This window comes from Bos grunniens, chromosome 16 (genome assembly GCF_055505025.1).
Source record: "Bos grunniens cultivar Pamir isolate PY7600 chromosome 16, Bosgru_T2T1.0, whole genome shotgun sequence".
NCBI lineage: Eukaryota > Metazoa > Chordata > Mammalia > Artiodactyla > Bovidae > Bos > Bos grunniens.
This window is the reverse complement of record NC_141180.1, coordinates 76,915,166-76,938,817: the sequence shown is the minus strand read 5'-3', so window position 1 is coordinate 76,938,817 and position 23,652 is coordinate 76,915,166. Positions and strand designations below refer to the sequence as shown.

The window sequence follows — 23,652 nt, the reverse complement described above, 5'->3', positions numbered from 1 at the left end:
TTTAAGGTGCCAGATCATAGTCTATTTTCTAGTACCTCAAGTGATGATCCTTTCATTTAATTTCATCTCCTAGAGGTACATATTTATAAATATATATGTATTTTCGTCCTGTGTTTTCCAAAAATATTAGATATCTTAGTACAATTAAGAAGAAACTAAAAAAATTGTAACAAATTTTATTTATAACTGGCCTTCTGAAATACTGGGACAACTGTAAAACAATTCCACTGTTTTACATCCCACCCCTGCAAACCAGAATTATACAAAATAAACTAGGCTTCACAGCTCTTTTTCAATTTCCTTAAAAACAAAACCTTCAAATATGCTTAGCCAAAGGCCATTACAGCTTGAAAATTAATACTCCTTATGCAGTGTAAGCATATAAATTTGGATGAATATGACTCAAATTTAAATCTCCTATACCCTCAGTTCAGTTCAGTAGCTCAGTCGTGTCTGACTCTTTGCAACCCCATGAATCACAGCACACCAGGCCTCACTGTCCATCAGTATCTCCTGGAGTTCACTGAGACTCACGTCCATCAAGTCAGTGATGCCATCCAGCCATCTCATCCTCTGTCGTCCCCTTCTCCTCCTGCCCCCAATCCCTCCCAGCATCAGAGTCTTTTCCAATGCGTCAACTCTTCGCATGAGGTGGCCAAAGTACTGGAGTTTCAGCTTTAGCATCATTCCTTCCAAAGAACACCCAGGGCTGATCTCCTTCAGATGGACTGGTTGGATCTCCTTGCAGTCCAAGGGATTCTCAAGAGTCTTCTCCAACACCACAGTTCAAAAGCATCAATTCTTCGGTGCTCAGCCTTCTTCACAGTCCAACTCTCATATCCATACATGACCACGGGAAAAACCATAGCCTTGACTAGACGGACCTTTGTTGGCAAAGTAATGTCTCTGCTTTTGAATATGCTACCTAGGTTGGTCATAACTTTCCTTCCAAGGAGTAAGCGTCTTTTAATTTCATGGCTGCAGTCACCATCTGAAGTGATTTTGGAGCCCAAAAAATAAAGTCTGACACTGTTTCCACTGTTTCCCCATCTATTTCCCATGAAGTGATGGGACCAGATGCCATGATCTTAGTTTTCTGAATGTTGAACTTTAAGCCAACTTTTTCACTCTCCTCTTTCACTTTCATCAAGAGGCTTTTGAGTTCCTCTTCACTTTCTGCCATAAGGGAGGTGTCATCTGCATATCTGAGGTGATTGATATTTCTCCGGGCAATCTTGATTCCAGATTGTGCTCCTTCCAGCCCAGCGTTTCTCATGATGTACTCTGCATAAAAGTTAAATAAGCAGGGTGACAATATACAGCCTTGATGTACTCTTTTCCTATTTGGAACCAGTCTTTTGTTCCATGTCCAGTTAATAACCAAGATTACACTGATAAAAGATATGATGCTTTTCTTATCTTTATAGTAGATTTAACCAAAACCACTAATTATGTGTGTGTATGTATGTGTGTGTGTGTGTGTATATATATATATATATATATATATATATGTATTTACACAAGGGGGCATGTAACTATAAAAAAGAATGAATTTTTGCCCTCTTACACAACATGAATGGACTTGGAAGGTATTATTCTCTGTGAAATTTGTCATACAGAGAAATACAAGTGTCATATGATATCACTTATATGTGGAATTAAAAAAAATTAAAAATGAATGAATATAACAAAACAGCAACAGATTCAAAGATGCAGATAATGAGCAAGTGTTTGCCATTGGAGAGAGGGAAGCAGGGAGGGACAAGATAGGCGTATTTGATTAAGAGGTATTAAGTATAAAATAAAGAATCCCCAAGGACACACCATACAACACAGGAAGCATAACCAATATTTTACAATAACTCTAAATATAGTATAATCTTTAAAAATTGTGGATCTCTGTGTTATACTCCTGAAACTTGTAAATCAACTATACATCAACTACAAATTATTTAAAAACAAATTATTTTAAAGATTTGCTAAAACTTTTTAGGTGAAAGTTGATTATGAACAGAGTCTGTAAATTAACACTCATCTTTACACAGAATGACTGTAAATGCAAAAAAAATGGTAGAACTGATCTTTAAAAATCACCATTTTCTAGACAACAGTGAAATAACTGTTTGCAGCCTCAAGTCATAAATAGATTCTACAACCATTAGTTGAAAACTTTGGAGAAATAATATCTACAAAAATGTTAACATTTACAGCAAAGATAACTTGTCAACTGTAACCATTTCATTTCAGGGTGAGAAAACCAGCTGTTACTAGCAATTCAGATTTTGATCAATTAGCACCAATGGTGATGGCCATGATTCTTAGACTAAGAAGGTCACTTGACTTCATGCAGTACAAAGTAATAAGATATCACCTTAAATATTTTGGCTTCATTAATTATATCTGTTTTAATAATAAAATGTTTATAATATTTAGAAATTTAAAATGTTTATAATTAACTGATTTAAGCTTAATATGCTGTTTAAAATGTATGAACATAAAAATCATTTTCAGACTGGAGGTGAATGTTTCTAAAATGCTCTGTACCAGCAAAATCAGGAAAACATTACTAGACCCGGAGTTCATTACCAAATTGATCTCTGAAGCTCCTCTTGTGTCACTTTGCATATTTATTTTAGAAAATATTTTGAGGTTCAATGTTGATATACACTGAAGACAGAAAAATTCAAGAATTCATGTAAGTAAAAAGAAGTGAAACAACTTTTACACCTATTATCTGTGAATTCAACTCTAGATATACTAAATAGTTTCTTACATTTCTTGCCAATATTTTTCTGTAAAAAGTTATTCAGTGTTTAAAGCAGAGTGTCTTTATGTATGTGTGTATATTTAATGTTGAATTTTTTAATCACTTATATGCTGTGCTATAGTAGTTATGCAATGTGATTCTCATTGTTCTTTATTTGAATTATTATATGTACTTTGATAAGCATCTTGTAAAATATTAAGAAATCCAACCAGTCCAGCCTAAAGGAAATCTGTCCTGAAACTCCAATATATTGGCCACCTATGTGAAGAGCTGACTCCTTTGAAAAGACCTTGATGCAGGGAAAGATTGAAGGAGGGAGGAGAAGGGGACGACAGAAGATGAGATGGTTGGATGGCATCACTGATGCAATGGACATGAGTTTGAGTAAACTCCGGGAGTTGCTGATGGACAGGGAGGCCTGGAGTGCTGCAGTGCATGGGGTTGCAGAGTTGGACATGACCGAGTGACTGAACTGAACTTAAAATATTATCTTTCTCATCATTTAAGGTTTATTCATCTATTGATAGATGAGCAAAAGTAAGATAAACTACTTATATTTAATTGCTGACATAAGTATGACATAGTTTGCTTTTATATGTTTGTTAAGTGATATTATCAATATTTTGATTTTTTTCCATTTCTTTCCACACTTTTTTCCCATGTCTTCTAAAACAGAGTTTCAGAAACCCTCAGAAGTAATGGAGAAAGCTTTAAGAAGGTTAGGAAACTGATGGATGGAAGGAGGCATGGAAGTGATTGAATCTAATTTCTTGCTATAAATGTTTCATGAACAGGACACATAACATTTTGATTTGCCAAGTTTAATGAGATACTTTTAAGAAGTGATTCATTGGACCCATCTCTCAATTACATTGTCCCCATAATATTTAACACAAATCTGATTTATGATTCAAGATGAGTTAAAAAATACTTGATAAAAGAAACAGAATTGAATTAATAAGGAAAAATCTGAATACATGTACATATTTCAGTTTTACAACTGCATTTGGTCAAGGTTTTATCCACATCGAGGATACACCACCTTTCCTTCCTGACAAGTTGTTTGAAACGCATGATGTGGTGTCAGTCGATGATAACCATACTGACACATAAATTCAATATTATCCTCTCTCTTAGAGTAACGTTTTGTATCGTGTTTCCATTTTAACTGTATGTGATGTTTTTTTTTCATTATTTCTTCCGAAATTACACATGCCTCTAAAGTTAAAGAAAATAAACATAAACCTGTGAGTAATATGCAAATACATTCAACAGAATTTCAGGGTTTCAAGAACTTTGGTCCAAAAATTCTTCCACAAACTTTTTCCAAACCAATACACTGAAAATGTATAATGTAAATTTCATCATTTTGAAAAAATTAATGTTATAAGAATGAGATACTTTGTTTAGTGTAATCATTAAATGTTATAAGATTCATAATGTCATTTATCATATGAAGAGCTTTCATAAAGGAGCCGTTGTTGCTTGAACATGACATTTTCTAACTTTATTTCTATATACAGATATTAATCCTTGGCGTGCAAGCATTACCTAGTTGTTATTTAATTCAGAAAACCTCTATCATAGACAGTTAAACATTATGCTGTGTACAAGGATTATCCCAGGATCCAAGAGAAGTTTAAAGCATTTACCTAAGCATTTTGGTGGTTGTGACCACTCTCCATTCTGACATACTATGTTTCTGTTTCCCCAAAGCACATAGTAGGCCTGACAGTGGTACTCAATACTCATTCCTGGAGGATATGCCGATTGCAAGAGTGAGGTAATATCTCTGTTGTCTATTGGTGGAGGAGGCCCACATCTTCCTTGAGAGAGTAAAAAATAATGGTGTTTGCTTTATTCAAAGACAACTCCTACAGTTTTAAACAAATAAAAGGAAAATCAGCCAGATATGTCATATCAAAACATAATTTTGAAAGACAGAAATGATTTATAGAAGGAATTTTAATCACTTAATTAGAAACACACATTTTAAGACCTTATTTTACCACTATGGAAGCACATATTGCACTTTAACAAATATGTCTGCTTTGCAGTGTCCTGATGTTCAAACATGTTTTCTTTCAGAGTATATGCTGGAAAGGTGGATAGCTAAGATTAAAAAACAAAAAAAACAACCTTTTACCCTTTTATACAACATGCTGCAGTGTCTGAAAGCAAATTTTGCTTCCATTTCTGGACAAGATGAATTAAAAATATTTTTGCTTATAGCATCTGCTAAGTATTCCTTGTGCTAAATAAAGGTCCTGAACATATTATAAAAACCAACACTGTGAAACAAGTAGTAAGTCAATCTGCTTAGGGACCTTGGGATTCAAAGAGTTACACTGAAGAGAGTCCTTGGGGTTTTCATTTTGCCTTCTATGTACCCTGAATGGGCCACAGAGACAGCAACCCAGAAATAATACAAGTTCAGAAAGAAAAAAAGTCTCATGAAGCAGTTGATCTCTTTAAGAAAAGGCCCGGAAAAGAGTAGCCTAGCAAGATACAAACAGTTTTCACAATACTGACTTAATCTAGAAATACTAAACTAAATGTGCACACCAAGTCCTTGTGTGCACCAAGACCCAGAGACCCCACAGGGACTAAGCCAGAATTGTGTCTGAGTGTCTCTGGCAGAAGTATGGGTGAGCAGTGCACTGCTACAGGGGCAGGGGCTCTGGGTGCAGTAGACCTGGGTATTGCATAAGCCCTCTTGGAGGAGGCTACAATTAACCCCACCACAGAGCCACCAGAACTTACACAGCACTGCAGAAACAGACTCTCAGAGGGCACAAACAAAACCTTGTGCACAAAAGAATCCAGGAGAAAGAAGCAGTGACCCCACAAGAGACAGACCCAGACTTGCCTGTCAGTGTCCAGGAGTCTTCAGCAGAGGCATGGGTTAGCAGTGGCCTGCTGCAGGTTTGGAGGCATTGAGTGCGGCAGTGCATGCATAAGACCTTTTGAAGGAGGTCACCAGTATCTTCCTTATTTCCTTGGTTTTTTTGGCCAAAGTCAAAAAACAGGGCAGGAACACAACCCCACCCATCAAGAGAAAATTGAACTAAAGATTTACTGAGCATGTCGCCTTCCATCAGACCAAGACCCAGTTTAACCCTTAGTCAGTCTCTCTCATCAGGAAGCTTCCATAAGCCTCTTATCCTCATCCATCAGAAGGAAGACTGAGTGAAAACCACAATCACGGAAAACTAACCAATCTGATCACATGGACAACAGGCTTGTAGTACTCCATGAAACTCTGAACATGACGTATAGGGCCTTCAAGTTGGATGGGTCATGGCAGAGGATTCTGACAAAATGTGGTCCACTGGAGAAGGGAATGGCAAACCACTTCAGTATACTTACCTTGAGAACCCCATGAACAGTATGAAAAGGCAAAAATATAAGACACTAAAAGATGAACTCAGGTGGGGAGGTGCCCAATATGTGGAAGATCAGTGGAGAAATAATTCCAGAAAGAATGAAGAGATGAAGAAAAATAACAACATCCAATTGTGGGTGTTACTGGTGATGGATGTAAAGTCTGATGCTGTAAAGAGCACTATTGCATAGGGACCTAGAATGTTAGGTCCATGAATCAAGGCAAATTGGAAGTGGTCAAACAGGAGATGGCAAGAATGAACATCGGCATTTTAAAAATCAGCAAACTTAAATGTACTTGAATTGCTGAATTTGACTCAGATGACCAGTATATCTACTACTGTGAGCAAGAATCCCTAAGAAGAATTGGAGTAGTCATGATAGTCAAGAAAACAGTCTGAAATGCAGTGCTTGTATGCAATCTCAAAAATGACAGAATGATTGCTGTTCATTTCCAAGCCAAACCATTGACAAGCACAGTAATCCAGGTGTATGTCCTGAACAGTAATGCTGAAGAAGCTGAAGTGGAATAGTTTTCTGAAGACATACAAGGACTTCTGGAACTAACAAGCAAAAAGATGTCCTTTTCATTATAGGGGACTGGAATGCAAAAGTGGGAGGTCAAGAGATATCTGGACTAACAGGAAAGTTTGGTGTTAGAGTACAAAATGAAGCACGGCAAAGAGTAACAGAATTTTGCCAAGAGAACACACTGGTCATAGCAAAAACCCTCTTCCAACAGCACAAGTGAAAACTCTACACATGGACATCACCAAATGGTCAATACCAAAATCAGATTGAAAATATTCTTTGCAGCCAAAGATGGAGAAGCTCTATACAGTCAGCAAAAACAAAACTGGGAGCTAACTGTGGCTCAGATCATGAACTCTATGTTGCCAAATTCATACTTAAATTGAAAAAAGATGTGAAAACCACTAGACCATTCAGGCATGACCTAAATCAAATCCCTTACAATTACAGTGGAAGAGACAAATAGATTCAAGGGAATATATAAGACAGAATGCCTGTACAACTATGAAGAGTGGTTCCTGACTTTGTACAGGAGGAAGGGATCAAAATCATCCCCTGTGGGGGAAAAAAAAAAAAAAAAAACATAAAAAGGCAAAATGGTTGCCTCAAGAGGTCTTACAAATATCTGAGAAAAGAACAGATGTCAAAGGCAAAGGAGAAAAGGAAAGATAACTATTTGAATTCAGTATTCCAAAGAATAGCAAGGAGAAATAGGAAAGCTTTCCTCAGTGATCAGTGCAAAGAAATAGAGGAAAACAATAGAATGGGAAAGGCTGGAGATCTCTTCAAGAAAATTATAGATACCAAGGATATTTCATGCAACAAAGGGCACTAGAAAGGACAAAAATGGTATGGACCTAGTGGAAGTAGAAGATATTAAGAAGAGGTGGCAAGAATACACAGAAGAACTATACAAAAAAGATCTTCATGACCCAGATAACCACAAAGGTGTGATCACTCACCTAGAGCCAGACATCTTAAAATACAAAGTCAGTAGGCCTTAAAAAGCATGACTGTGAACAAAGCTAGTGAAGGTGATGGTATTTCAGTTGAGCTATTTCAAATCCTAAAGATAATGCTCTTTAAGTGCTGCACTCAATATGCCAGCAAATTCAGCAGGGAACAAAGGTCTGCAAAATGTCAATCTTCATTCCAATCCCAAAGAAAGGCAATCCCAAAGAATGTTCCAACTACCGTACAATTGCATTCAACTCACACGCTGGTAAAGTAATGCTCAAACTTCTCCACGCTAGGCTTCAACAGCATGTGACCCATGAAATTCCTGATGTTCAAACTGGTTCAGAAAAGGCAGAGAAACCAGAGATGAAATTGCCAACATCCACTGGATCATCAGAAAAGCAAGAGAGTTCCATAAAAAAAAAAAAAAAAAATCCGCTTCTGTTTTGACTACACCAAAGCCTTTGACTGTGTGGATCACAACATACTGTGGAAATTAAATAGATGGTAACACCTGACCTGCCTCTTGAGAAATCTGTATGCAGGTCAAGAAGCCACAGTTAGAATCAGACATAGAAGAAAAACTGGTCCCAAATCAGGAAAGGAATACATCAAATCTGTATACTGTCACCTGCTTACTTAACTTATATGCAGAGTACATCATGCAAAATTCCAAGCTGGATGAACCACAAGCTGGAATCAATATTGTCAGGAGAAATATCAACAACCTCAGAAATGCAGATGGTACCACCCTTATGGCAGAAAGTGAAGAAGAACTAAAGAGTCTCCTAATGAAAGTGAAAGAGAAGAGTGGAAAAGTTAGCTTAAAAATCAACATTCATAGAACTAAGGACATGGCATCCGGTCCCATCACTTCAGAGCAAACAGGTGGTGAAACAATGGAAACAGTGACAGACTTTATTTTGGGGCTCCAAAATCACTGCAGATGGTAGACACTTGCTCCTTAGAAAAAAGGTATGACCTACCTAGACAGCATATCAAAAAGCAGAGAAATTACTTTGCCAACAAATTCCACCTAGTGAAAGCTAAGATTTTTTCAGTCATCATGTATGCATATGAGAGTTGGATTTTCAAGAAAGCTGAGCACCGAAAAATTGATGCTTTTGAACTGTGGTGTTGGAGAAGAAACTTGAGAGTCCCTTGGAATGCAAGGAGATCAAACCAGTCAATCCTAAAGGAAATAAGTCCCGAATATTCATTGGAAGGACTGATGATGAAGCTGAAGCTCCAATACTTTGGCCGGCAGATGAAAAGAACTGACTCTTTGGAGAAAACCCTGATGCTGGGAAAATTGAAGGTGGAAAGATAAGGGGATAACAGAGGATGAGATGGTAGGATGGCATCACTGACTTGATGGACATGAGGTTAGTTATGCTCTGGGAGTTGGTGATGGATGGGAAAGCCTGGTGTGCTGCAGTCCATGGAGTTTCAAAGAGTCAGACATGACTAAGCAACTGAACTGGACTGATTTAGTCTAGAAACACACAATGGCAGAAACCTCAGACCAGTCCTTTCCATGCCTTGATCTACAGGGTCCAAGTAAGCAGCCCACATTTCCACTCACATAATGAGTGAACTCTTGAGACTCCCTTGGACTGCAAGGAGGTCCAACCAGTCCATCCTAAAGGAGATCAGTTCTGGGTGTTCATTGGAAGGACTGACGTTGAAGCTGAAACTCCAATACTTTGGCCACCTCATGCGAAGAGCTGACTCATTGGGAAAGACCCTGAGCTGGGAGGGAATAGGAGCAGGAGTAGAAGTGGACAACAGAGAATGAGATGGCTGAATGGCATCACTGAGTCAATGGACATGAGTTTGAGTGAACTCCAGAAGTTGGTGAAGGACAGGGAGGCCTGGTGTGCTGCAATTCATGGGGTCGCAAAGAGTTGGACATGACTGAGTGACTGAACTGAACTGAACTGAAGGAATGAACAAGAAACTTCTACCCTTTCTCCTGGTGTCAGAGGAGGCCAGGTGGGAACCTTGGGCTTGCACCCTACATGGCAGTAATGGAGGCCTGATTAATGAAGAAGTCCAATAACATCCTTAGTCTCAAGATATAAAAGCCCAAGTGTCTGAATACAGTTGAAAATCATTTATCAGACCAAAGACCAGGTAAACCTCAAAAGAGAAAAAGCAATCAAGAGAAGACAACACTGAGATGACACAGATATTGAAATCATTTGATGATGGTTTTTAAAAATCTAGTCCAATTGGTAGAACTAAAAATAGATTATTAGAAAACCACATGGTGGGACAATATATTGCAGATGGCAGAAGGATCAATATGCTTGAATATTAACTAACTTGGAAAATAGACTGAAAGAAAATGGACACAGTTTCAAGGACCTGTGGGAAGATAGCAAAGAAGGTTGAACATGAAGTTGAAAATAAAGAATAAGAGATAAAAAATAATAATAATAATAATAATGGCTGATTTCCCTATGCCATCATTTTCTGATGGCTTAAATGTAAAGGAAATCCAAAAGAATGGGGATATATGTATATGTTTAGCTGATTCACTTTGATGTACAGTGAAACTAACACTATATTATATAGGAAATACACTCCAAAATTTTTTTTAAAAATAATGGCTGATAATTTCTCAAATAGGGCATATGACTTAGTGACTAACCAAAAATAACAACTACATACTAAAACTGCTCAGTGAAATCCAAATGAGATAGAGCCAAATAACTTAATGTCAAGATACATCATAATCAGTTCCTGTTGTGTTGTTCAGTCGCTCAATTGTTTTTGACTCTTTGCAACCCCATGGATTGTAGAAATCCCAGCTTCCCTGTCCTTCATTAACTCCCGGAGTTTGCTCCAAGTCGTGTCCATTCTGTTGATCATGCCATCCAACCATCTCATTGCTGATGTCCCTTCTCTTCCTGTGCTTAATCTTTTCCAATATCAGGTTCTTTTTCCAATGAGTCAGCTCTTCTCATCAGGTGGCCAAAATACTGGAACTTCAGCTTCAGCATCAGTCCTTCCAATGAATATTCAGGACTGATTTCTTTTAGGATTGACTGGCTTGATCTCCTTGCAGGATAAGGGACTCACAAGAGTCTTCTCCAGCACCACAGATCAAAAAATCAGTTCCTTGGTACTCAGCCTTCATTGTGGTCAAACATTCACATCCATACATTACTGCTTGAAAAACCATAACTTTGACAATACGAACGTTTGTTGGTAAAGTGATGTCTCTGCTTCTTACCATGCTGTCAAGGTTTTCATAGCTTTTCTTCCAAGCAGTCTTTTAATTTCATGGCTGCAGTCAGCATCCACAGTGACTGTGAAGCTGAAAAGAATGAAGTCTGTCACTGTTTCCATTTTCCCCCATTTTTGACATACAGTGATGGAACCTGATACTATGATCTTTGTTCTTTGAATGTGGTTTTAAGCTGCTTTTTCAATCTCCTCATTCACCATTATCAAGAGGCTCTTTAGTTCCTCTTTGCTTTCTGCCATTAGTGTGATGTCATCTGTGTATCTGAGGTTATCGGTATTTTTCCTGGCAATCTTGATTCCAGCTTGTGCTTCTTCCAGCCTGGTATTTTGAATGATGTTAAATTAGCAGGGTGACAATATATAGCCTTGACATACTCCTTTCCCAATTTTGAACCAGTTTGTTGTTCCATTCCAGTTTTTATTGTTGCTTCTTGACCTGCATACAGGTTTCTCAGGAGGCAGGTAAGGTGGTCAAGTATTCCCATCTCTGTAAGAATTTTCCACAGTTTTCTGTGATCCACACAATCAAAGAGTTTAATGTAGTCAATGAAGCAGAGTGTTTCTTCAATTCCTTTGCTTTTTCTATGATCCAACGGATGTTGTCAGTTTAATATCTAGTTCTGCCGTCTTTTGAAATATAGCTTGTACATCTTGAAGTTCTCAGTTCACATGTTTTGGAAATTCAGCTGGAAGGATTTTGAGTATTACCTTGCTAGCATGTTTAATGAATCCAGTTGTGTTGTGCTAGTATGACTATTTTTTGGCATTTCCCTTCTAGATACTGGGATAAAAACTCACCTTTTCCAGTTCTATGGCCACTGCTGAGTTTTCCAAATTTCCAAATTTTACTTCCAAATAAAATTTCCATATTAAGTGCAGTACTTCCACAGAATCATCTTTAGCATTTGAACTAGCTCAGCTGGAATCCCATCACCTCCACAACTTTGTTTGTAGTGATGTCCACTTGACTTCACACTCCAGGATTTCTGGCTCCAGGTGAGTGACAACACCATCATGGTTATCTGGGTCATTAAGTCCTTTTCTGTACAGTTCTTCTGTATATTCTTGCCACCTCTTCTTAATACCTTCTGCTTCTCTTAGGGGCATACTGTTTCTGCCCTTTACTGTGCCCATCACTACATGAAATGTTCCCTTGCTCCCTCTAATTTTCTTGAAGTCATCTCTTGTCTTCCCCATTGTATTGCTTTCCTCTATTATTTTGCATTGGTCACCTAACAAGGCTTTCTTATCCCTCCTTGCTATTTTTTGGATTCTGCATTCAGATGGGTATATTTTCCCTTTTGTCCTTTGCACTTTGCATCTCTTCTTTTTTCACCTCTGTCAGGCCTTCTCAGAAAGCCATTTTGCATTGTTGCATTTCTGCTTCTTGGAGATGGTTTTGCTCACTGCATCCTGTACAAAGTTACAAACTTCCATCCACAGTTCTTCAGGCACTCTCTCAGATCTAATCCCTTGAATCTTTTTATGTCTTCTGCTATATAATCATAAATGACCTCAATGGCCTAGTGATTTTCCCTGCTTTCTTCAAGTCTGAATTTCACAAAAAGGACCTCATGATCTGAGCCACACTCAGCTTCCAGTCTTGGTTTTGCCAACTGTATAGAGCTTCTCTATCTTTGACTGCAAATAATATAATCATTCTGATTTTGGTGCTGACCATCTCATGATGTCCATGTGTAGAAATGTCTCTTGTGTTTTTGAAGAGGGTATTTCCTATGACCCATATCTTCTCTTGTCAAGACTCTTTTAGCCTTTCCCCTGCTTCATGTCGTACTCCAAGGCCAAACTTGCCTGTTACTCCAGGTATCCATTTATTCCTACCTTTGCATTCCAGTTCCCTGTATGAAAAGCAGATTTTTTTGTTTTGATGTTTTGATCTAGAATGTAATATAAGTCTTCGTAGAACCAGTCAACTTCATATACTTTGACATTAGTGGATGGGCATAGACTTGGATTATTGTGATTTTAAGTGACTTGCCTTGGAAATGAATGGAGATAAGTTTGTCATTGTTGAAAATGAACCCAAGTACTCCATTTCAGACTCCTCTGTTGGCTGTGTGGGCTACTCCATTTCTCCTAAGGAATTCTTGCCCATAGTTCTAACAGTTAGAACCAGAATGGAACAACAACTGGTTCAAAATTGGGAAAGGAATATGTTAAGGCTGTATATTGTCACCCTACTAATTTAACATCATACAAAATTCCAGACTGGAATTATATTTGAATTTGAATTAAATTTGCCCATTCCTGTCCATTTCAATTAACTGATTCATAAGTCCTGATGTCATAATGAGTACCCTATTTTTTTTTTTTTTTTTTATGTCTAGAGCTTTGTAGTATAGTCTGAAGTCAGGGAGTGTCATTCCTCCAGCTCCATTTTTCTTTCTCAAGATTGCTTTGTCTATTTTTGGCCTTTTGTGTCTCCATTCAAATTGTAAGTTTCTTTTTTTTTTTTTTTTTCCTAGTTCTGTGACAAATTGCCATTGATAATTACGTACAGATTGCATTGAATCTGTAGATTGTTTTTGATATTACAGTCATTTTGACAATATTGATTTTCTAATCAAAGATAATGGTATATCCTTCCATCTGTTTTTGTCTTCAATTTCTTTCATTAGTGTACTACAGTTTTCAGATTACACATCTTCTGTCTCCTTAGGTTTATTCTCCAAAGAAGACATGCAGATGGGCAAGACACCCATGAAAAGATGCTCATATCACTAATTATTAGAGAGATTCAAATCAAAACTACAGCATGATATTCCTTAACATGAGTCAAAAGAGCTATGCTGGCGAGTATGTGGAGAGAAGGTAACCCTCCTACACTGTTAGTTGATACAACCACTATGGAGACAAGTATTTACACTCCTTTGAAACTAAAAACAGAGCTACCATATAACCCTGCAATCTTGTCCCAGGCATGGATCTGGTGAAAAACTTGGTCTAAGAGGAAACACACACCCTAATGTTCATTGCAGCCCTGTTTACAATAGTCATGATATGGAATCAACCTAAATGTCCATCAACAGAGAAATGGGTAAAGAAGATGTGGTACATATGTACAATGGAATATTACTCATCCACTAAAAGAATGAAATAATGTAATTTGCAAAAATATGGATGGACCTAGAGAGTGTTATACTGAGTGAAGTTAGACAGAGAAGGAGAAAAATTCTAAGACGTCCCCTATATATGGAATCTTAAATTTTGCAAACAGACTTATTTGTGGAACAGAAACAGACTCACAGACTTAGAGAAGGAATTTATGGTTGCCAGGGGGAATGATGGGAGAAGAGACAGGGAATTTGGGTGGACATGAACATACTGCTATTTTTTAAGTGGATGACAAATAAGGACCTACTGTATAGCACAGGGAACTCTGTGGAGTGTAATGTGGCAAATTTGATAGGAAGGGAGTTTGGGTGAGAATGGTCACATGCATATGTGTGGCTGACTCCCTTCGCTATTTACCTGAAGTTAGCACAACAGTGTTAATCGGCTATATGCCAATACTAAATCAAAAGTTAAACAAGATACATCATGTTCAAGTTCCTGAAACTTAGAGAAAAAAAAAATCTCATAAACAGCTAGATAGATATGCAATACTTATTAGGGATAAATATTATGTGATACATATTTGGAAAAAAGGATTCAAGCTTCGGTGGAAATCTCATCGATGAGCATAGAGCCAGAAAGAAGTGAGAACATTTTTCCAAAGCTGGATGAAAAAAACTGTCAACTCCAAATTCTTGTAAACTATCCTTTTGAATTAAAGGGAGAAAGAAAGGATTTCCCGAACAAAGCAAAACTGAGAGAATTTGTCTCCAACAGAACTATGCTTAAGAACTTTTCAAAAGCAAAATAGAAAAAGAATTGAGATTTTAGAATGGAGTTTTTTTTTTAAGAAAGGGTAAATATAATAAGAGTGTGATTTCCCTGTTGATTTAATTACAGTTGTGCAAAATTGTCGTCTGATATGGTGCTCAATGTATATAGAGAGGATACTACAGACATTTATATTAAAAATGTGGAGAGAACCAATAAATCTAAATGGAAGTAAGCATTCCACATTTCATCTGAGGTGGTAAAATGTCAGCAACAGTAGGGAGTGAATAACTACCTGCTGCTGCTGCTAAGTCACTTCAGTCGTATCCAACTCTGTGTGACCCCATAGATGGCAGCCCACAAGGCTCCCCTGTCCCTGGGATTTTCCAGACCAAGAGTACTGGAGTGGGGTGCCATTGCCTTCTCTGTATAAACTACCTAAGTGTATCTTAATACCTAGAGAGACAAAGAAAACCGTGCAAAGATGTATACTCAAAAACAATGTAGATCCAAGTCAAATTATTTTATAATGTTCAAAAATCCACAAGGAAGTCAAGAAAAGAAAAACGTTGAGAAATGAAGGAAACAAACACAGAACAAATAAGAAAATGGCAGACTGTCCTTAATAGTTAATAAGTCACTTTAAATATAAATGGTCTTAAACACATCAATTAAAAACCTGAAAATGCCAGGGTAGACACCTAAACAAGACTCAACTGTATGTTGTATATAAAAAAAAAAAGTCGCTTCAAACATGAAAACATGTTCAAGTGGAGATTGCAAAAATTACACACCAGGCAAAAGTTAACTAGAAAAATTAGAAGTGGCCAATGTACATGGAACAACAGATTGGTTCCAAATAGGAAAAGGAGTACATCAAGGTTGGATATTGTCACCCTGCTTATTTAACTTATATGCAGAGCACGTCATGAGAAATGCTGGGCTGGAAGAAGCATAAGCTGGAATCAAGATTGCCTGGAGAAATATCAATCACCTCAGATATGCAGAGTCATCTGCAAGGGAGGTGTCAACCTCCCTTGTGGCAGAAAGTGAAGAGGAACTAAAAAGCCCCTAGATGAAAGTGAAAGAGGAGAGTGAAAAAGTTGGCTTACAGCTCAACATTCAGAAAACTAAGATCATGGCATCTGGTCGCATCACTTCATGGCCAATAGATGGGGAAACAGTGGAAACAGTGTCAGACTTTATTTTTTTGGGCTCCAAAATAACTGCAGATGGCGACTGCAGCCATGAAATTAAAAGACGCTTGCTCCTTGGAAGGAAAGTTGTGACCAATCTAGATAGTATATTGAAAAGCAGAGATATCACTTTGCCAACAAAGGTCCGTCTAGTCAAGGCTATGGTTTTTCCAGTGGTCATGTATGGATGTGACAGCGGGACTGTGAAGAAGGCTGAGTGCTGAAGAATTGATGCTTTGGAACTGCATTGTTGGAGAAGACTCCTGAGAGTCCCTTGGACTGCAACGAATTCCAACTAGTCCATCCTAAAGGAGATCAGTCCTGGGTGTTCATTGGAAGGACTGATGCTGAAGCTGAAATTCCAATATTTTGGCCACCTCATGTGAAGGGTTGACTCATTGGAAAAGGCCCTGATGCTGGGAGGGGTTTGGGGCAGGAGAAGGGAATGACAGAGGATGAGATGGCTGGATGGCATCACTGACTCGATGGACATGAGTTTGAGTGAACTCTGGGAGTTGGTGATGGACAGGGAGGCCTGGCGTGCTGTGATTCATGGGATCACAGAGTTGGACACGACTGAGTGACTGAACTGAATGTACTTCTTGGTTTGGATTCCCCTCCTATATGATCTCTAAACACTGAAGTGTCCCAGTACCAAGTTCAGACTCTTTATTTTTATGTGTACACTCATTTTCTGAATCAGTTCAGCTAGTTATTCTTCAGTCATCAAGTCGTGTCTAACACTTTGTGACCACACAGACTGCTCATGCCAGGTTTCCAGGTCCCTGACATCTCCCAGAGTTGCCTAAGTTCATGTCCATTGAATCGGTGATGTCACCCAAACATCTCATCTTCTGTCACCCTCTTCTCTGTCTGCCTTCAACCTTCAGATGAATCAGCTATTCACATCAAGCTTAGCTTGAGGATCTTGAACATAACCTTACTAGCATGGGAGATGACTGCAATTGTCTGGTGATTTGCACATTTTTTAGTACTGCACTTCTTGGGAATTGGTGAGGTTTGACCTTTTCCACTCCTGTGACTACTGCTGGGTTTCCAAATTTGCTGATGTAATGAGTGTAGCACTTTTGTAGCATCATCCTGTAGGATTTTAAATAGCTCTGCTGGAACTCAGTTAGCAACCTACCTTTAAATATCATCCATAGGTACAGCTGCCCACATCTATGTCAGATTTTGTGATCAGGACCCAGCTGCTTATTCCATGTCTCAAAGCGGAATTTATTGGGCTGTTACATGTAACTATGGTATCTTTTACACACTTATCTTCAGAAAACAATTGACTATCTCAATGTTTTAATACAGGAAATGTCCCATTATTCCAACTGCTCAAATCTGGTCAACACTGTCATACAATAAACATGTTAGATCACATATTCAGACCACAAAAGAACTGGATTTTCAGCACCATTTTTTTGCAACTAAAAATTATTCCAGAAAGGCTACTTCATCCTAATTTTGATTCAATATATTTTGTTCTTATTATATATGTTATCTAAACTGTGTGGACAGGGTGAGTAAGATACTCTACCTTTGCACTGAGATGGTTTTGTCCAAGTTCCATTTAAACATATGACATCTATTTCCCCCAAAAGTCATAATTCCCAGTGCATTCCTAACGTGCTCTCTCACCACTTTGATATATAGACTTCTGATTTTGTATAATAGCATTTTCCACTTGAGGTGGATTCACACAGGAAATATCTGAATAGAAAGGTAAAAAAAGTATCTCTAGTATAATGATTATCATGAACAGCAAGGAGGAAATAGAATGTCAAATATATTCCATGGTCCTTTCAATTCAACAGTTAATCTGTCATGAAAGACATAATCTGTCATCAGTTTATATATGTATAAATATATAAACTGCAGCTGGAGTGCCAGGGGTCTTGAGGGGGTTTGGCAAACCCTCCTCAATGAGGAGGACCTGGGCTGGAACCTTCTGGAACTCTCTCTTGAGGCAATCATCTCGAACATGTGGAATAGTGGGTTTGAAAGCTATAGCACCTGCTCTTTTGGGGGAGCCGGTGGCTACACACAGTCCCCTGGGAGCTTTGGATCTCCAACAGCTTCCCAGGCCAAAAAGAAATCCAGACCTCGAGCTCAGCACATTGTACCCTGTACCATATCTCAGCTGCTTTCTGCTGTTCTGGTTGATGAAGTATTCAGAATTGGAAATGTTGAGATTTCACAGGTCAGTATTGTGGGGATTATCAGAAATGCAGAGAAGAGTGCAACCAACATTGTTTACAAGATAGATGACATGACAGCTGCACCCACTGATATTCACCAGTGGGTTGACACAGATGATGCCAGCGGTGAAAAAACTGTGGTCCCTCCAGAAACATATGTTAAAGTCATCTGAGATCTTTCCAGAACAAGAAAAGCCTGGCAGCCTTTAAGATCATGCCCCTGGAGGATATGAATGAGTTCACCACACATATTCTGGAAGTAGTCAATGCACACACGATGCTGAGCAAGTCGAACAGTCAGCCTTCAGCAGGGAGAGCACCTATCATCAGTCCAGGAATGGGTGAAGCTGGGAACTTCAGTGGGATTAACTTCATACCAGCAAATGGCCTCATGTACCAGGTGCTGAATTTGATCAAGGCTTGCCCAAGAACTGAAGGATTGAACTTTCAGGATCTCAAGAACTGACTCCAACACATGTCCGTAGCCTCAATCAAGCTAGCTGTGGATTTTCTAAGGAATGAGGAACACATCTATTCCACCGTGGATGATGATCATTTTAAATCCACAGACGTAGAATAAATGGATCTAATTGGGTCCCCAAGATATTTTTCAGTTGGACCTTTTTTTTCAGCCTCTTGTCTCCAGCTGTGCATATAATTGGTGAGTTGACTTTTAGGAAGTAGATTTAGTCTATAAAAGATCTCAACTGACATCCTTTTGAAACTTACTACTACTCTTCTGTGTTTTTGATGGACTTCCCTGGTAGCTCAGACAGTGAAGCGTCTGCCTACAATGAGGAGGACCCGGGCTGGATCCCTGGGTCAGGAAGATCCCCTGGAGGAGGAAACGGCAACCCACTCCAGTATTCATGCCTGGAAAACCCCGTGGACCGAGGAGCCTGGTGTGCTATAATCCATGGGGTTGCAAAGAGTTGGACACGACTGAGAGACTTCTGTGTGTGTGTTTGTGTGTGTGTGTATGTAAGGGAAAGGAAATAAAGCAATATTTTTCAGCATGAATTAAACTTCTGTATCTTAAATATCTCCCCTATACTTCACTAGAAAAGTGATACTCAATTTTTAGGTCACTGAAGAAAAAGAATTTTCCTGGAAATCTCTTTTTGAGGTTAGTATAATAAAAATTATAAAGTATATAAATTCAAAATGAATTTTAAACCATAAGCAAAACATAATAAAAATATCATTTGACATCAAGATTTGGTTTATATATATCCTGTTTATGAGATATAACTTTAGGGCCTTTCAGAAAATAAACACAGTAGGTTCTTCTTCAGAGACTTAATCAATAATTAACACACTTTGAAGAATACTATAGTTGCAAGGAAAAGATGATTAAAGATTTGAACAGAAGATCTGGAAAAATAATAGAAAAATAAAGTGTAAATTTACAAAACTATACTTTAATGATATTTTGGGGCAAATGCTAAGGACATCACCATCAATGATGTGCATTCCTCAGTGTGATTCAAGGGATGCAGAGACTGTAACTACAAGAGGCTGTAGCCATGGGTCCTAAATTGAAATATACACAGAATTCCTTGGGAACCATCAAGACATTGTCAGAGTTGCAGCCCCAGAGGTTTTGATTCAACAAGTGTGAGTAAGCCTGTGAATCTGCTTCCATATCTAACAGTTTACAGAATGTGCTGAGAATGCTCTGCCAGGACTGTGCTTTGAGAACTATTGGGCTGCAAAACCAAACACTGGGAACACAAGCCCATCCCTTTTTATGTTCAGGCACAAACTGCTTTTGACCTGGCCTAACAGTAATCTATGTCCATTTAATGATAGTGGAGGCAATTTTCTACATTATATTATTTCAGATACTTATATAAATTTAAAAATTTACCAAAGTACCTCTGCATGCTGGCCTTCCTATCCATTTGCTCTTAATACACTGTATAGTATTAGATCCATCCAACTGATAATATGATAGACACTTAAAAGCCACTTGTTCTCCTGACCCATAGAAATCCTTCTCCTGATCTATGAGTACAGCATCCTCAAAGATGGGAAAGTTAACACAATTTGTGCCTGAAAGAGAAAAGATTATGCATTTGTTCAGTACATCTTTAAAGATGCATAACGACCACTGATTATATTCCAGAAAATAAATAGCTACATATCAAATGAATGAATATTCTACAGCATTTCTCTTATACCTTGAGACAAATGTCAGAAATCTTGATTTAGTCACATTGACTGTCTCTATATTATCAAAAATACAACATGGGAATGGTGACATTCTAAGAGGTAGAGCTGCATACTTCTCAAATTTAAGTTATCTTCTCCCATGACAGCCCACCTAAATTATGAATGTTTCTATTTTTGCTTTTATCAAAATATGTTACCTTGCATTATGTTAAGTGCCTTAGAAAATTGCATATTACAAAGAAATGATTGACAAATTAACAGCAAATTAAGTAGTGTTAAGAGCAGAGTTCAACCATGGTACAGGAACAGAGACCAGAAATCTGAGATGTATATCAGAGGATGTTCAAACTCAAACTGCACCCAAGATGATGTGAAACAGATAGTTTAGTGTTATCAAATCACCAACCTCCATTGGATCACAGAAAAAGCAAGGAAATTCCAGAAAAACATCTACTTCTTCTTCATTGACTATGCTAAAGCCCTTGATTGTGTGGATCACAACAAACTGTGGAAAATTCTTGAAGAGATGGGAATACCAGACCACCTTGCCTTCCTCCTGAGAAAACTATGCAGGTGAAGAAGTAACAGTTAGATCTGTACATGGACAATTGACTGGCTGAATATTGGGAAAAGAGTATTTCAAGGGTGTATATTGTCATCCTGCCTATTTAACTTATATGCAGAGTACATCATGCAAAATGCCTGGTGGAATGAAGCATCAAGATTGCCAGGAGAAATACCAATAACCTCAGCTATGCCTCAGATGACACCACCTTAATGGCAGAAAGTAAAGAAGAACTAAAGGGCCTCTTGGTGAAGGTGGAAGAAGAGACTGAAAAAGCTGGCTTAAAACTCAACATTCAAAAAATGGAGATCATGTCATCTAGTCCCAACACTTTATGGAAAATAATGCAGAAAAAATGGAAACAGTGACAGAATTTGTTTTCTTGGGCTCTAAAATCACTGTGAATGGTCACTGCAGCCATGAAACTAAAAGACACTTGCTCCTTGGAAGAGAAGCTATGACAAACCTCGACAGCATATTAAAAAGCAGAGACATCACTTTACCTACAAAGGTCCACCTAGCCAAAGCTATGACTTCCAGTAGTCATGTATGATTTGAAAGTTGGACAATAAAGAAGAGTCAGGCTGAGTGCCAAATAATTGATACTTTTGAACTATGGTACTGGAGAAGACTCTTGAGAGTACCTTGGACTGCAAGATCAAAGCAGTCAATCCTAAAAAAAATTGACCCTGAATATTCATTCGAAGGACTGATACTGAAGCTGAAGCTCCAATACTTTGTTTACCTGATACGAAGAGCTGGCTTATTGGAAAAGACCCTGATGCTGGGAAAGATTGAGGGCAGGAGGAGAAGGGGACAGCAAACAATGAGATGGTTGAACATCATCACCAATTCAATGGACATTAGTTTAAGCAAACACCAGGAGACAGTGAAGGACAGGGATGCCTGGCTTGCTACAGTCCATAGGGTCGCAAAGAGTCATAAATGAGTGAATGATGGAACTACAACAGCAAATCAAACTTTTATTATTTCTAGGGTTATTAATTCTCTACCAGAATTCAGAACTTTTCATAGATACCTTGTTATATTCTAGAATTACTGCTTAATTTCATATTTGGGCCATTTATGCTTTGAATTAAAAGATATGTGTCAGCTTTAGAATAAAAGGAAAAACACTATACTTATGCAATCTTGTGGACGAGACCATTCCCCTCCTAAATATCTTACAGATGCAGGTCCATCAGTTCCAAACCCTTCATCACAGTCGTAAGTAACTTCTTCTCCATACTGGTAACTTTCTTGTGAGATACAACACCATTCTGAATATAAGGTGGAAGTCCACAAGGAAGTCCTGGGAAGAAATGAAAGAATGATTTCATGTTTTGCTAACTTTGAAATTTAATTTGATGTACTGGTCAACATACTTGGTAGTTTTACTTGAAAATAATAAATCATTATACAGGAACTTCTATGACATGGGAGGAAAGTGCACAAATTTTTCTTAAAATTACCATTCTGGTGTGTGTCCACTTGAGCAAGAACTTGAAACTAAAATTACCAATATATGAAAGAAACCATCAGTGCTTCTCTAACCAATCATGAGTAATAAAAGAAAAACACATTGAGACTCCACACATAATCTTAGGAAAAGTACTATATATTGCAAGAAATTAAAAGAGACATTTTAAGGAAGATATATGAAATTTTTTTGAAACTTAAATAGAAATACAAAAAGGTTTACCAATATAAATAGTTGTTTAATTTTATTGCACATCCAGTGTTAATACAAAATAATTGCCAGGTTGAAAAGTGATTCTCTATAGAACTAATGAAATTATTAATAGCAAAAATGATTAATTTTATATGTCAAATTTGATTTAATGTATATGTATATAGCTCTATACAGTCAGCAAAAACAGGACCAGGAGCTGACTGTGGCTCAGACCATGAACTCCTTATTGCCAAATTCAGACTTAAATTGAAGAAAGTAGGGAAAACCACTAGACCATTCAGGTATGACCTAAATCAAATCCCTTATGATTATATAGTGGAAGTGAGAAATAGATTTAAGGGCCTAGATCTGATAGATAGAGTGCCTGATGAGCTATGGAATGAGTTTCGTGACACTGTACAGGAGACAGGGATCAAGAACATCCCCATGGAAAAGAAATACAAAAAAGCAAAATGGCTGTCTGGGGAGGCCTTATAAATAGCTGTGAAAAGAAGAGAAGTGAAAATCAAAGGAAAGATATAAACATCTGAATGCAGAGTTTCAAAGAATAGCAAGAAGAGATAAGAAAGCCTTCAGCGATCAATGCAAAGGAAAACAACAGAAGGGGAAAGGCTAGAGATCGCTTCAAGAAAATTTCATGCAAAGATGGGCTCGATAAAGGACAGAAATGGTATGGACCTAACAGAAGCAGAAGATATTAAGAAGAGATGGCAAGAATACACAGAAGAACTGTACAAAAAAGATCTTCATGACCCAAATAATCACGATGGTGTGATCATTGACCTAGAGCCAGACATCCTGGAATGTGAAGTCAAGTGGGCCTTAGAAAGCATCACTATGAACAAAGCTAGTGGAGGTGATAGAATTCCAGTTGAGCTATTCCAAATCCTGAAATATGATGCTGTGAAAGTGCTGCACTCAATATGTCAGCGAATTTGGAAAACTCAGCAGTGGCCACAGGACTGGAAAAGGTCAGTTTTCATTCCAATCCCAAAGAAAGGCAATGCCAAAGAATGCTCAGACTACCGCACAATTGCACTCATCTCACATGCTAGTAAAGTAATGCTCAAAAT

The 23,652-nt window shown here is 37.9% G+C and overlaps 2 pseudogenes across 1 annotated transcript in view; one reads left to right on the top strand and one right to left on the bottom strand.

Moving 5' to 3' along the window:
- Positions 1–3,766: 3,766 nt before the first annotated feature.
- LOC147357046 (complement factor H-like) overlaps positions 3,767–23,652 on the bottom strand; it is a 251,450-nt pseudogene continuing 231,564 nt past the window's right edge. Inside the window, exons 14-19 of the transcript XR_015142900.1 lie at positions 22,029–22,198; positions 20,025–20,201; positions 17,486–17,658; positions 6,019–6,027; positions 4,420–4,593; positions 3,767–3,985 (exon numbers count right to left, since the gene is read on the bottom strand). The product of XR_015142900.1 is annotated as a complement factor H-like (transcript). The remainder of the gene's footprint in view (positions 3,986–4,419; positions 4,594–6,018; positions 6,028–17,485; positions 17,659–20,024; positions 20,202–22,028; positions 22,199–23,652) is intronic.
- On the top strand, positions 17,930–18,726 carry LOC147357048 (replication protein A 32 kDa subunit pseudogene; annotated as a pseudogene).